Below are 15604 nucleotides of genomic sequence, written 5' to 3'. Positions count from 1 at the left end.
TTCTTTCCTGAAGTATTTGCACACACCACACTTTGTTTACATATCTGTCCACCAGCAGACACTGGCCTGCTTCCATCTGTTGGCTATGGTAAGTATTGCTTTGAAGAGTTTGGGCCCACAAACATCTGTTCTAGCATACATCTTTTGGCTCTCCACCTAGAAGTGAAATCCCTGAATCTGTCCAATGTCCCCTTCACTGTCACCATTCATGGCTTCCTCTACGAATTCCATTCATCTTTTCGATTTGATTCTCTAACAACTCATTAATAAGGCCGGCATTGTCTTTCAAGTTGACTTTGGCTTTCTGTAGTGAGAAGGCTACCACCCAATATTATACTGCAAGGGAAAAAAGGTGTGCCATTAAAAACATTAGTTCAGTGAAGACCACATGCCTCGCACAGCAGGGAATAGAAAGCGCATGAGAGCCAGGCTTTTTATCTGCATGTGATCCCATTAGAGGGCTCTTAATTTTCTAATTGTTCCCCTGGGAAAGAACTGGCAGTTGAAAGAAATCCTTTGAAAGTGATGCCTTTACATGAGTATTTGAAAGATTTATTTCTAACAAAAATTGTTAGGGTATAATGAATGTATTTAGTTTTAAAAGTGTGTTGGGATACGTACTCAAGTTAGGAAAACAAGCCAACCAAGCAACTGACTCTATAACTCATCCTCAGAAAGCAGCAGGTGGCAATGAGAGACAGATGCCATGAAGCCTGGTTCTCCTGTCAGCCTGGGATGCTTGCAAGTCCTTGGAGATTGACATCTGGACCCCTGTCACTGTCACAGAGTCACATGATGCCCTTCCACCCACATGATTTGTGGATCACCCTTCCTTCTCTCAGTTGTCACAGGGCTGCATTTCCATCACCCACAAGGACAGCAGCATTTGGCTTGGGACCAATCAGACTGTACAGCCAAGGCAGGGCTACACCTGGCACCCACCAAGTGGCTAAGAGGTCGGACTGTGCTTGAATTTAAGGCAGGGTCTACTTACACAAGGCCAGAAGGAAAAGATAGAGAGAACTTAAACAAACAGTATGATGGATGCCTTCAGAGAGGTTAAAAAAAAGCATTTCATAAATCCACGAAAGGAAATTTACTGTCGCAAGTGGTGTAAGAGGTCAAGGGGAAAAGAACGCAAAACAGCCTCAAGTGTGTCCCACTCAGTTTCTACAACCCATTAGGGACTGCAGTTTTCATCTTTAATCTTGTCATACTAATCTCCACAGAACCATTCAGAATAAACATACATGCAAAAATTCCCCGAGCAGTAGCAAAAAGTTGAATTTAGAAGCTCACTCCAAGTAGTATTGTGCTTTATACATACTGATATATTAATATTGGGATGAATATAAGGAAATCTATTAATGTCATATCAATAGGCCAAACTGGCACATATCTAATTATTTTAACGTCACCAAAGACACTTGATAATGAATGTCCAATTCTCCATTGTTGAGGGTATTTTGTTTGTTTGTTTATGTATTGCTTTTTATTTATTTTTATTATTTTCTTGGTTTCTTGATACAGAATTTCTCCATGTAAGCACTGGCTGTCCTAGATTTGCTTTGTGGACCAGGCTGGCCTCCAACTCACAGAGATCCGCCTGCCTCTGCCTCGTGAGTGTTGGGATTAAATGCATGTGCCACCACACCTGGCCATTGTGGAGTTTTGAAAATGGACTTCTTATGATTTTAATAAACATTTGAGCATTTTAACAAACAAGAGCTACTTCCTTTAAAATGGAAACACACTGTGGAATTCAGCACTAGCATCATTATTATTAGAGGTTCCGGTCATTCAATATGGCAACAAATAAAAAGATTTTTATTTCAAATATCTTACAAACAATCTATAAGTATTTTAAAAGTAGCAAACAATGAAAACATCCTGATATAAAATAACTAACAAATTGGTTTTCATCTCTATTCCAGAAATTATGAAGTGAATCAAAGTATTAAATATATTTATAATTCTATCCTACCTTTTATATTAGGCCTCTCTTACACACTTTGGATCAACAATTATGACTAAATTGCTTTTCTGGCCCTGAAACATATTTCAATAATTTCTAATAATGGAAGAAGAAGTCATGGGGGAGAAAGAGAAAAGGGAGGGAGAGGGGAAGGAGGATGTGGAGGGGAGAGGGAAAGCCAGAGAAAGTAAGAGTGTGTGCATTAATAGAAGTTAAAAATCAAAGTGGGTTTCCTTTGGTAGCTCAGAGAATTTTATAATTTTTTTTTTTACATTCTTCTACTTTCTAAGCTCATGACAAAATTTTTAAAAAACACTAATTATTTCTGAGAAAGAATATATTGGGATAATGTTGACATTGCTGTCTTGTTTGTGCTAAGTGTCTCTCATCTCTTGAAATATCACTTTGCAGTCCAGGGATCATTAGGTCTAAACAAGGCTAAGCGCCAAGGCTGTCAGGGAGGCATCTACACACCTTACGTTTTCTATTTCCAGTTGCATTCAGCACTCCTGGAATTAACATGTTCTCCAGATGTTTGCTGAGTGTTTCCTGTTTATCTAGCAACCAACTAAGTAAGCAAGCTCGAGCAATGTCTGTGATAATTATAATCCTTTGACTATAGCTCTGCTTCTTGACATACATGCTATACAGACTCATCAACTCCATCGTTCTGCACAGCATGAAGTAGCATTCTGTTTGCTGTAGGCTGGGAGCCTGTCTCACCATTAGCGTTTCAGAACCAGTATTGCACATGGCTTAATTTGAGCACGGTGTCAGAGCACTGGCTGGTGAGATGACACTCACATTAATTCCAGAAATTAATGCATCAGCTCTGCTGTGACCGATGTCTCAGAGATGCCACTCAAAAATAATGCGACTTCTTTGAAAACTGACTTCTTTGAAAAGTCCCTAGAAACTCGGATGATTATCTATCTATCTATCTATCTATCTATCTATCTATCTATCTATCTATCTATCTATCTATCGCCATAGAAGCTTGGTAAGGAAAGCTGCCAAAGAACAGCTTATATTGTCGACACCCCAGATTCTGAAAACCAGCAATCCTAGACTGTTCTGAGCAAACTTCCTTTATTCTTTGGACAAACTATTCAAGGATGATGTCAGGCTCTTACTCTTTCTGAAAGGTTAGGCCTAGGAATACATACTATGATGATGCTACTAACCACCTCCCTGCCCCTCCCTGTGACAGATTCCAGGAGAACGTCGCCTCTCAGGGAGGATTGGCCAGGGCAGGGGAGGACACTGAAAACCTTCACATCCTTACCTGGGAAGTGATTGCATGGGATCTAAATACATAAAGTTGAGAAGTGTATCCATTGGGCAAGCTATATCCTGAAGGTCTGTGCGCTACACAATAAATGTGATTCCTACATCTATAAAACGCAACAGGAGAAACTTCGCTGTGTCAAGCAAAACAAACATACAAACACTATCAACTTGCAGTTTCGGGTCTGTGTAATTACTGTGGTGGAACTAGGGGGGTTTTCCCCCACATAGTCTCTGTTCGATGTGTTAAATCTGGGAAAATGATATTTTTCTTTCCCAAATAATAGTTCTTTCCCCAATAAAAGCAAACCTCTATTGGTGAGAGTTCAGGAGACCAGAGGCAAAGACCTTTTAATTTTTTTTTTTCTCATCAAGGCTAGGCTCACTTAACCACTAGATGGCACACTAGGAACACACAGAGCATGCTCACATGGATTATTCAGCCAAACTCAGCAGCCAACACTTGACCTCTAGGTGACACCCTTCCTACTAAAAGCTCCATCAATCACTGGGAGCTGAGGCGTTCTTGTGTGAGCTTCTCTCTTACTGCATGGGTCTGCCTGGATACAAATGCTTGCGAGGAGCCCAACCAATTCCCCAAAGAAAAACAGATGCACCACTGACCACTCAGAGCTTGACTGGGGTGTGTTATTTTAATAGATTTTAATGAATCATAAGGATATGATCCACTTTGCCGTATAGTGACTTATGCCCAATCTTACCTTTCATGGACACTTTTAAATCTGATTTTGACTGAAATATAAGAGTGTGCTGGCAGAATGCATATATTCCTGTAGAAGTTTATAACATTTTTTTGTGGTTGAGCAAAGAATCCACAGAGTAATCTTATTTTAATAAAACAACGCTGTTTTCATTTGCATCTAGAATACCAATACAACTTAAAGCACTCTGCTTTCTCTCTTCAATTCAAGATTCTGGGGGAGTCAAGAGAAATTGCCACTGACATCTCATCTCAAAGAACCACCTCTGACAGATGAATGAAATATTTATAATGTAATGAAATATATATGTATATATGGTATATGTTTCATTCATGTTGTGACTTCAAAGTACAAATTTATGTTTTTTATCTTTATTACATATACTTATATAGACATTCATATATTCAGTACCACTTACCATATTTTTTAAGTACTCCATGATGTAAGTGATAGAAGACAGCCCAGGAAGTCATTGTACAAGTGGGTTATGCGTAGATTTGTTTCTTAGTGCTGACTGAACCAGGACTTCCTACATGCCAAGTAGAGACTCTACTGCTGAGTTATGCCCCAGTGCTGGGTGGTATTTCACATAAAGGGAGAAGTGACTAGCTGTGGACAGCATCCTCTGCAACATCACTTCTCTATCCCCACCAAGGAGTTCTATGTGGATTTTGTGTTTCTGGAATAATCTTCCCTGAGAACCACAAAATAATTAGGCCCACAATGAACATCTAAAGAGAGCCAAGATTTCTTCTCTAGAGGTAGAGAAGGGGGTCACACGCCAGAGAAGATACTCTGAAAGGGGAATAAAAACTCCAGGCCTAAACTATATCTTAACTGGATTGGTCATTCAATACTTCAACAGGACTCAAAGGTACGTGTGTGGCTTCTCCCTTTCAACAGTGCAGCCCACTTACACTTGGACTTTTCCATTGCTGGTGTAGTCAGCAAGTGCTGGCCTGGGAGCATAGCTTGGGGATCTGATGCCTGATCACATTTGAATAACTGGTCCTCTTGCCTATCTATCTATGGCAAACATGAATCTGATTTCTTTAGCCCTGGCAGGAGTTTGAACTTGAACCCTGGCTTCTATCCTGACATCAATACAGATGAGACATTCAGTCAAATAAACTTCATTTTAGTCATACTCTGGATGGACAGAAGAACCAGTCCTGTATCACATCTCAGCAAATCTAACTGGTAACTTCCTGGGCCAGAGCCGAGGTTTTTGTCAACTCACTCTCCCCCCTGTGTTCCTCTCCTCCATGCCGGGTATTTCAGTACAATCGAGGCAAGCCTGTCTTCACGTGTGTGGTCTGATGTTGCTTCTCTGTTGGTAAAGGTGACTTTTGCCATGTTCCTTATTAGCAGTCCTTCACTGAGCAATTACTATTGCTGAAAGTGTCAAATATGTTACAATTATTTGGTCTTGCTAGGTATAAGAGTCAATAATCATTGCTACGCTGTGTCTGAAACCAGGCTCCTCCATTGCACATCCAGCCACTTAATTCTCACAAAAGGTTTTAGGGTAAATGCTCATTTCCTCCCACACTGAATACTCTTATCTCTATTTTTCAGACAGGACACTGAAGCACAGAGAATGTAAGTAACATGACCAAGGTTGGGGTTGGGAGGTGGAGAGAGCTGGGATCTGGGTGACCTTGGGTATTGCGCTATGCCCCCAGGCCCTCCCTGCTTAGCTCCTGTTTCCCAGCTCTCCAAGCTACCAGCTCTCGCCTTACCCATTGTATATGCTCAAAGCCAAGGTATTGCTATCCTACAGCACAGGAGAGCTTGGCACATGGGCAGAACGTCTCCCCTGCTTGTTACTGCTTGCTCTGGTTTCCAGAGAGACAGACAGGCTTTAGTCTCATCCTCTGGTTTCTAATAGTCATATTCCAGTTTGTTCCTGCCTAAATGACCAAAGTGGGTTTAATTTAATTGATTGCCCCACCTTGGCCCATTCCTTTAACCTTTAAATCCCCAAATAATTATCTCTCCTACTGACAATCAAGTAATGCCTTTCACTACCACCTTGACATAGATATGAAATATTAACAATGTAAAAATCAAAGGCTTCTTTCTAAATTCAGCTCATAAAACAGGTGTGTGAGCCCTCTGCTGTTTACTTTGATTTTCTCTTTGGAAGGGTCGAGGCCCATGTATATCTCTGATATCCTCGACTTCAAGAAAAGAGCACATAAGACCAACTCTTGCAGCAATGTGGAAAGCTAAGAGCAGAGACCGCAGGGACTCATTCCTTCACTCTTCTTTCTTAGACAGGGTCTGGCAATGTAGTTCAAGCGGGTCTTAAACTTCTGGTGTGAGTGTTGCAGGTATGATGCAGGCCCTTGCACGGGGCCTTGCTGAGAGCCTGATGTGAGACGTCCTGGTCCTCTCAAGGAGGGAAATGAATTCCTAATGCAGTGTGTTAACTGCATGTGGATCATGTGGACCTGTTTTGAATTTCTGGAATCCAATTTTAGAAATCAATTTTTTTTCGTACACTAACATTATATACAGAAAGTTTCTGGTTTTAGGGAATTCTGAACTTTTAGATTAGAGAGGTTCAGCCATAAAATTTATGCAGATACAGAGATCTGAAACATCTTGTCACTAACAGTTTGGATAAGGGCTACTCAATCATTAGTAGGCTGATGTGAAATCACTAAAAATTCTAAACACTGAACACATGTCATTCATGTATTATATGTCATAAAAGTAGCATATATAACCTCTAGTGCATACATGAAATCCGACCTGCAAGAGATCCAAGCTCACTCAACCGGCATGCTGACAGAAAAGATGGCGCACTGTTCTTTGCTCCTTCCTGACTCCTATTATGTCTTTTTGGCTCTGAGATGCTAATCCTTGAAACTTCTTGGCTCTATACTTCACATGGTCTTTCCAGTATTTCACTTAGCAGCACCCCACAAAAACTCTGACCCGTCTTATGATCCCTTGTTCTAGTGTGCCCATTGTGATACTGCCTGGCTTCCTAGAATACCATGGGCACACATCTGCAGGTCATGTGGGCAGGAGAGACAGAGCTGCAATCTGGGATGGATTACCCTCCAACACACACACAGTTGTGGGCAGTGTTTTCTTTTTTTTCTCTCTCTCTGATATTTTCTTTGTTTTTATTTAAGATTTCAAGGACATGATTTTATATTTTATCTTAGAGAAATGTCTCTGAAAATCTTGGAAGTGCTGCTACCAAGATCAACTGTCTCATAGGACTGCCATCTGGAGGGGTGTTCTGTACCTAATAGACTTTATTGCTTTTTCCTTGGCAAGAGAAATACAGTAAACATTTTTTTGTTTTATACAAAGACTTAACCCTTCAGAGTAAGTCAGAAGTTACTAAACTAAATTGTGAGATGCTCAAAAACCAAGAGGAAAACATAACCAAACCCAGGATTATAAACACAGAGATTATGATATTACAAAATGCTCTTTTAGGGTTTATGGCTTTGAAAGAAAAACACAGGAAAAACTGCATTAAATAAAAACAAGGCAACTGACAAGCAAAGACAGTATTCTGGAAAAAATAACTGAAATAGCGTTGACTATTGGAATAATTGCTGCAGAGTGTAACAGGCGTGTTTCGAGTGTGGGCAGATGTGGGCTTACTCAGAAAAGAGCTGACAGTTTGCACATTACGTTTCAAGTAGAAGTCAAAACACTGTGTTCTAGGCTCAGATCTTGTGCTTGTCGGCTGGGTGACTTACTATTCTTTTATAAACTTCAGTTTTCATGTCTGCAGAGCAAAGGCCTAAGATAATGTGATTACTAAAAGCTTCTTATAAAAAGCTTCGTGACATCTCCTTTCAGGTTTACCTAAAATTTCCCATGGTCTGATTGTTTCCTTCAAGCACAACTTCCCCAATGGACAGATGCATTATTCTTAGGTGACTCAGGAAACTTCCTGGCCTAAGGAAGCCAGGAAGAAAGCAAAGGCTTTGTTCTGTATGAGCAAAAGTAAGAAAGGATACAGAGAAGGAAAGAACAAAGTTGCATTTAGGAGGAACTCATGAAGCACTCAAGGCTTGAGCAAATGTTCTATTTACAAGAGCAAAGGTTTTCCTACCCCTGGCTGCATGACACTCTGACACAGGGTAGCTTTCTGCAGAAGTATGCTGAAGCAGACCCCAACAGCTACAGGGATTCCAGTTTAACTGTGGTGCAATTGCCAGTCCCACCAGACTCCCTGTCAGGGTGTCTCCAGCTTCCATATTAACAAGGCAGCAAGGAATGCAGAAGGCTTGTCAAGCATGAGTTGGCCCTAGAACTCAGAGTCCATAGTCCTCTCCTCATATTGCTGTTCAACCTAACAAAACCAGAAGCTATCAAAGATAGATGTTTATGATGTTACTGTATCTAACGTTAAATCCGTGTGCAAGACTGTGGCATAGGATATATAACCTGATACCACAGGGGACACCCTGTGATAATTCAGTCCACCTACAGATCCATTTCCAAGCCATTCTAGATGCTTTGTTCTGTGCTAGGAGTCCAAACTTCCATAAAGAGATGCCAAGTGTGTTTCTATGTCGAATCTGGGCTTGTGAACCCCTGGTGAGCTGCTCACAAATCCTTCTGGAGACACACGTTTTGTTCTCCTGGTCAGTGCAAGCCCTCGCTTTAAGATATTCTACCTCAATACTAATGTGCTTGTCTGGCCTTCCTGCACTTGTCTGTAAACTCTTGAGTATTGGACTATGCCTTAATCTATCTTAAAATCCTTCTCAGGAATGCAGTTACATCAATGGGCAAAGACGTGAGCCAATGGTTGCATTAGTTTGAAGTGATGTCATGTTTTTGTTCTTAATAGTCAACATATTGTCATGAGAAAAGAAAAGATCTTAAGAATACTGATTATGTTTGACAGTTTGAGTCATGATACATGTATTTAGACACATGGTGTATGTCTACATTCCATTTGTGCTCTTGCCCTGGGTCCTCCGATGGTCGCACCAAGATCCTAGACTTTGGGACACAATAGGTGGTCTGTATTTTCTTTCAAAAAAAAAAAAACCTCCTTGATTAACTGGTAAATATACATATGATTTTGAGGTCTGTATAATATATCATACTTCCAAAATTATGAGTCATGACACAATTTGAGGGCTTGTAACTGACTGAATATGAAAAGACAAAAAAAAAACAAAACCAAAAACAAAAAACAATGCAACACTCCCCCCAAAAGCTAAAAAAATATCCCCCCAAAACAAAAACCAAGTGTATAATGAAAATGAGATGCTTCTGTCTGTGTTTGCCTGGGTGCCATCACACGACTGTACTGCAGCTTTGGTTTTGAGCTTACACGTCCCCACATGTACACAGTGCTATGGAACACTGTGACAGCTCTTTAGCTCAGGCTGTAGACTACTGGACACGATCAACTGCAGTGATTTTGCTGTGTAAAGAAAATCTTCTGTTGGAATAAAAACATAATGATTCAATTACAGAAAACAAAGGCTTTTAGTATTTGACTACTGCTATTCTTCAGTGTGTCCATATCAAATTTACACTGATTATACTGCATCAGAATGTCTTATTTTATTACTTAAAATTTTAAGGTTTAGTTTATGTGTATGAGTGGTATGTCTGTACGTATGTATGTATGTATGTGCACCATGGTGCCCATTAGATTCCATGGATCTGGTGTTATATGTAGTTGTGAGCTGTCGTGTAGGTGCTGGGAGTTGAACCTGGGTCTTTGCAAGAGCAACTTCTCTTAACTTAAGTCAACTTCACAGACCCAATAGGTTTGATTTTAAAAGTTGCTGATTCTCTTGCTGACTTGAGCTTCATTGAAAACAAAAATTAAATGATTTTGTTTGGGGATAAGAACAGAATTTTTAACAAATTCTGGAATGGCCCTAAACACACTTCTGTCATTCTGTACTGTGCATTGATGCTAAGTGGAGTTTTCACTACTGACAACGATAAAACTAACAAAGTATCAATCAATTCTGAAAAATATCGAGGATGCTCTATAGCCTGCTATAATAAGTGTCCAGCCAAGACTTAATTCTGTACTTGAAAATATACAAGTACATATATTCCGGTAATATGACATTTTGCTTTGATCTTTAATAGATGATAAATTATACATATTCCAAAGAACTGCTTTAAAATACATTTCCTTATGCTTTATCATCAATAAATGTTTGAGATGCACACCTATGTTACATCCCTTCAGTCATGCGAAAGTTTCTTGGTCAACACGGGTTCCTAGTGAAAACATTTAGGATGCCCTATATTATACCACATGTCACGGAGACAACAAACAACATTGGCTTTAAACCTGTAATGGCACCTTTACATTTCATTTTCTTTTCTCTGAAGAAGTCAGAGGTCAGGCTAGATGCCTTATTTTTCAAAAAGCCTGCTAAACAGGACAGTGGTTTCCACTCTGCCACTTGAGCCCCATGGGACTGCCGCACCCATGATGTCTGGTCTGTCTCCAGAGAGTACACTTCCGGAATCTGGAGTATAGTTTGCGCAACTGGAATTTAAAACAATTTCTAGACAATTTCCATATATAAACAAGTTTGGGAACTACCTGTTAGCGAGCTTTTTCTCCTTTTGTTTTTTAATTCTCCTCTGCACTTTTAAACCTAAAATATATTTATATTTTATTATTTATATTATTATATTTAGTACAACATGTGTGTATAGCAGAGCATGTGTAGAGGTCAGAAGATAACTTTGTGGAGTTGGTTATCTTTCCCCCCCCCGGGGACTGAACTCGGGTCGTCAGGCTTGGCAGCAAGTGCCCTTTACCTGATGAGCCAGTTCTCTGGCCCTTAAAACCTAAAATTTTGAGTAACAGTTTTGAATAACTATTTATTCATCTGTCCCTGCTCTCTTCCAATAGAAATGTGGTGATTTTACAGATCTTTTAATGACTTTGTGTGACTGAGAGAGATTTACTGAGCAAAATCTGTTTAAAGTTTTGTCCCCAGCCTGTGTTCCTAGGAGTGCCTTAGGGTCTCGGCAGTGCCCATGTTTACAGACTGCTTTTAGCACTTGAACATCCGTCTTTCTAGTTTCTTCCTATCCTACACAGACACTCCAAGCTCTTGTTTAAATCTCCAGGGTCTTGAAGAAACTGCTCTTTGAAGAAAAGGTCAGAAACATAAGTCTTTAAGCCCATTCAGAGAAGTAAAGCCTGGTACAGTGGAGGGAGAATCCACAGGATCAGATCAAGAGGGCCCAAGGCAGAGGAGACATGGTGTTCTTAATCTCTGCCCACAGGCAGCACACAGTGAAAGTGATTTCAAAACACCAAACAGCGCAACATCTATGAGGTTTTTTGTTGTTGTTGTTGTTTTTTGTCTTTTTTGCACATAATCAACTCAACCTCTACTCAGAAATAAGCCATCATAAAGGCATCCTTGATCCATTTGGGTTCTGAATAGCTCACTTAGCCAATGTTAAGTACATAATAACTGGGTGTTCATGGTTCAAAACCTGCATTGAATGGCTTGGGTTACTTACTATTCATATTGTTAAAGAGATCAATGGTCTGTGTAAGGTACTTGCCTGTTCCCGAAGGCAAACACCCTACAGCTGCCATATTCTGGCCATAGTCTCAATCCCTTTCCTCTTTAAGGAAAGTGATCAGTTTAACTCCACCTCCAGCTATTGGCACTATAAGAAATAACCCATAAAAATACAAGTTTTTCACTTATAGAATTTCCCCATCTAGGTTTGTTCAATGCTGTCACATTCTTCTAAGCTATGGCATAGGCCTCAGTATTTTCAAAACACCAGGTAAGATTTTGTAAGAATAGACTGCAATGCTGTTGCTGTTTCTTTTTGAGACAGGGTTTCCAATGTAGCCCAGGCTAGCCTTAAACTCAGGATCCTCTGGTCTCAGCCTCTCAACGGCTGAGAATACAGGCATTTGCCACAATTTCCTGCTCATGTTGGTTTTTTTTTTTAAATATATACAGGATTTTTAGAAGGTTCCAGGTCCTAACTCACTGTTTATTTTTGCTTCTTGCATCAAGACAGTATAAATTAAGGCTCCCAGTGTTCTCCTTGTCCACGTGGAACAGGCCTCACATGGTGTAAGGCTCTTCACCAAGCTGTAGCTTCATTATCTAAAATAGTTTCATTCGAGAGAATGTCAACCAAGGTGTCATGACCACTAGAACTAAATTTGCTAATGACCGACAGTAGCAATTCAAATAAACCTCAAACACTTTACACAAAGGGCCACAGTGGTTGCTAGTCTGCTGTTGTTCGCCATCGCAGCCTCGGCCTGCACCTCTCCTTCCAGAGTATCCACCTTTCTATAGCAGGAATAGGTCAGGCCATTCCCACGGGGTGGGGGCAGGAACAATTTCACAATCCCGGGTACACTCTGGGCATCGGAACTTTAAGACAATTCCAGGACAGGTTCAATACTCTTCTGCCTGACCTCTTTGTGTGACCAGACTTTTAATGTATATCTGTTTCACTTTAGATATTGGCCCAGGATCTCACTGTTACCTACTGTGAGGCATTGGCTCTAAAAGGGAAATGACTGTGTCCTGGGGGAGGGGGATCTGCCATGGTCCTTAGAATACGAGGGGCTAATAATGGGTGTGTGTGTGGTTGTTTAGTTTTCTTTGTAAGAAAATGGACAGAGGAGAGAGAAGCTATCATGGCCCACGGAATGTCCTTGCTAGACACTCAGATGGTCAAATACAGAACTAAGCAGGGCCACTCCTCACATTCTGCGAAGTGTTTCTACCACAGGCATGATTTTCCAGTACGCTGTGCCACATAACGCTCTTATGACTGTTTATCGCTAAGACTAGTTTTAGGGAAAGCATTAAACATGCAACACAAAGAAAGACTGAGAAAGTTAGGATCCTGAAAACAGTTATTAGGAAGGCAGGCAGTAACAGATGGAATCTCACACTGAGGCTGACACAAAGTGACTACGAACAGTGTAAGAGGCAGAAGCGAAGTAAACTGCAATACCAACACAACGCTAGTGCTGTGCATTTTTATCACTGCCCACCACGGTTGCTCTCCCTCTGAAGAGTAAGACAAATGACAGACAAATCAAAGCTCATCTTTTCCTTTTCTCACTAAAAGTTGGGCCCTTGAGAACCACTGAGAAGTCAGGATATGCTCACCCTTGGAAGTGAAACCTATGCTGCTGTTTTCAGAGGCCAGGTTCCCGCCTTGGGTAGGGGGCTTCTGTGTTATTTACATGCCCCTTGCAGCAAGGACCAGGGCTTAGAATGTTATTGCTGCTTTCCAAACACTGCTTATAAAGACCTGCAAGTGACATAGCCATGAAGTATGCCTGCCTGTGGCACAGAAAAACATTCTCCTTCTTTACTGTCTACTGCCTCATTAGTGCCACACTGAATCCCACAGTCAAGATTGTTTGATGACTCTCCACATTGGTTTTTCATTTTCTTAAAGCTGTAAATCCATATATAAGTCGCCAACTTTCTATTTCTTCTGGGCATTTATGAGGTACTGCCACAGCCAAATCCATATTTATCCCTAGTCCTGTTATATCCCCAACACCTCCAGCGACGCTCTGCCAGTGGTACCATTAACCACTGTAACTCCAGGGATGTGCTACCCTCACCGGCAAGCTCTGCAGAGCCATAAGGGGAGGCTAGAGTAGGTGACTCTGGAGCAAAATGGAGTGATAGAGCCAGAACTCAAACACACACAGGGATTCCCCAGGGTCTAGTCTGCTGTTCGCCTCCTTTTTAACCTACAACTGAAGGTTTCAGTCCTCATCAGGAGACTTACACCAACATCACCCTTTATGTATCAGCTTCTCTCCCACAGCCCCCTCCATTACTGGCTACATGCACTACCAACCTTCTAAATGTCTCTGGTCCATGTAGTGTCTAGTACCACTCTGCCCTAATCCATCAATCCTCCCAAGGCAGGTCCTGTATGTGATACACACCAGGTCTCCTATGAGACACTGTTCCTAATGATCAGAACAAGAAGACAATGGGAGCAGGGAGTCATGAGACTGTCAGGATACGACTGGTTCCATAATCCACATGAGTTTAAAATAAAACTATGGCCATGGACAATCTCAGAGTCATTATTTAACTCCATGAAGACCCCTGAATACCTAGTAGCTGAACAAACCCAGACTTCAGGTGGCAGCTTCAAAGGCCTCCTCCAGGGAGCATGGCTGGAGGCTGGCACAAACTGGATTGATCCCAACAACAGGGGATGGATCTTAATCACACTCACCACACTGGAGTGAAGTGACTCATGCCCACCTTCCAAGATAGTAAACTTAAAACATATTTTTAGGATAAAGATAATTTTTCCATAACCAGAATAGTGTTAATATTTTCTAATTTTGTGGAATTTCAAGGTATATAGAAAATACTAAGGCAGCTGTGCTTGGTTAAGGCTTGCTGAGAGTCAGTGCTGAGTGAAGTATTTTGAACAACATGCACATCATAAGCAACACACACAGTTTTCTCACATTGTGTACCCAGCGTTCTAGAAAAGGGCAGAACTCATTTTCCCCTTGTTCCTCTTCAGACGTACTGAGCTTTTCAAAGTCAGCTCAGACTTGAACCTGGAGCCTGGGGCACAGCCCTCTAAAGCTTGGCTCTGTCATCTCTTGTGTCTTCAACATCCCTTCCATACCAAGCTAGGCAGTGGCATCATTTGCATCATGTAACACTTAATTAAGGGATTAATTATTTATGCTTAGCAGGAGCAGCAGCATAAAATGGCAGCAAATGAAAACTAAGGTATGGGGGGATTGATGTGTCCATTTTGCTAACTCCTTTGAGTCCAAGTCCTGGGGAATACAAATCCTCTGTTCTCTTCTCCTTGCCTAGGGCTTACATCACTCACCTTGCAAAGTGAGAGCACCTTGTTGCAGAGATGGTGATGGAGACTCGGCACTGTAGTGTTTAATTTCGGACTCTTCAGGTCTGCCTTCCGACACTGCTCACATCTACAGACACCAACAGTAGCTCACACTCACCCAGTTGCCCTATTTGGATCATGACACTCACGAACACCTCTTTATACACAGCTTGGAGGCTACTTACATACCACGTTCGAACTGACTGACCTGCTACCACAGTACTGCTTTAAGGACAAAGAAAAATTGTCTGTTTTTTTTTTTTTTACACACTGCTTAATACTGAATTCAGTTGGTATATGGGAGCTTCATATTTAGTATACTCCTCATTTTGTAGACAGAAGATAAAGGACAAGTCGTTTGCACAAGCACATCATACTTATGTGCCACTCACTTCTTTAGCCCTGTCCATGGTCCCAAATGCAGATAATTGCATGCAGAATTTTAACTACATCTAAACAATTCATTGGTTTTAGACACTGCAAGAATTTATTTATAATCTCCCATTTCTTCCTATTAATTTCCTATGACTGTTGACATTAATGTATTTAAGAGAGGTGTAATTTTTATTGCAAAAAAGGAGGAATTTTCTAAAAAGTTGCTGCAGAATATTTTCTTTCATATATGATGGAGGGAGGAAGGAGGAAGGATGGGAGTGAGTGAGGGAGTGAGAGAGGGAGGAAGAGGGGAGAGAGAGAGAGAGAGAGAGAGAGAGAGAGAGAGAGAGAGAGAGAGAGAGAGAGA

General features: G+C 41.0%; 1 protein-coding gene across 2 annotated transcripts in view; it reads right to left on the bottom strand.

Moving 5' to 3' along the window:
* Positions 1-15604, bottom strand: part of Cers6 (ceramide synthase 6) — a 256454-nt gene that overhangs the window by 9496 nt on the left and 231354 nt on the right. The window lies entirely within an intron of this gene.

This window comes from Mastomys coucha, unplaced genomic scaffold (genome assembly GCF_008632895.1).
Source record: "Mastomys coucha isolate ucsf_1 unplaced genomic scaffold, UCSF_Mcou_1 pScaffold15, whole genome shotgun sequence".
NCBI classification, from domain to species: Eukaryota; Metazoa; Chordata; class Mammalia; order Rodentia; family Muridae; genus Mastomys; species Mastomys coucha.
Note: the sequence above shows the minus strand (reverse complement) of the source record. Positions and strands in the feature narration are given on the sequence as shown.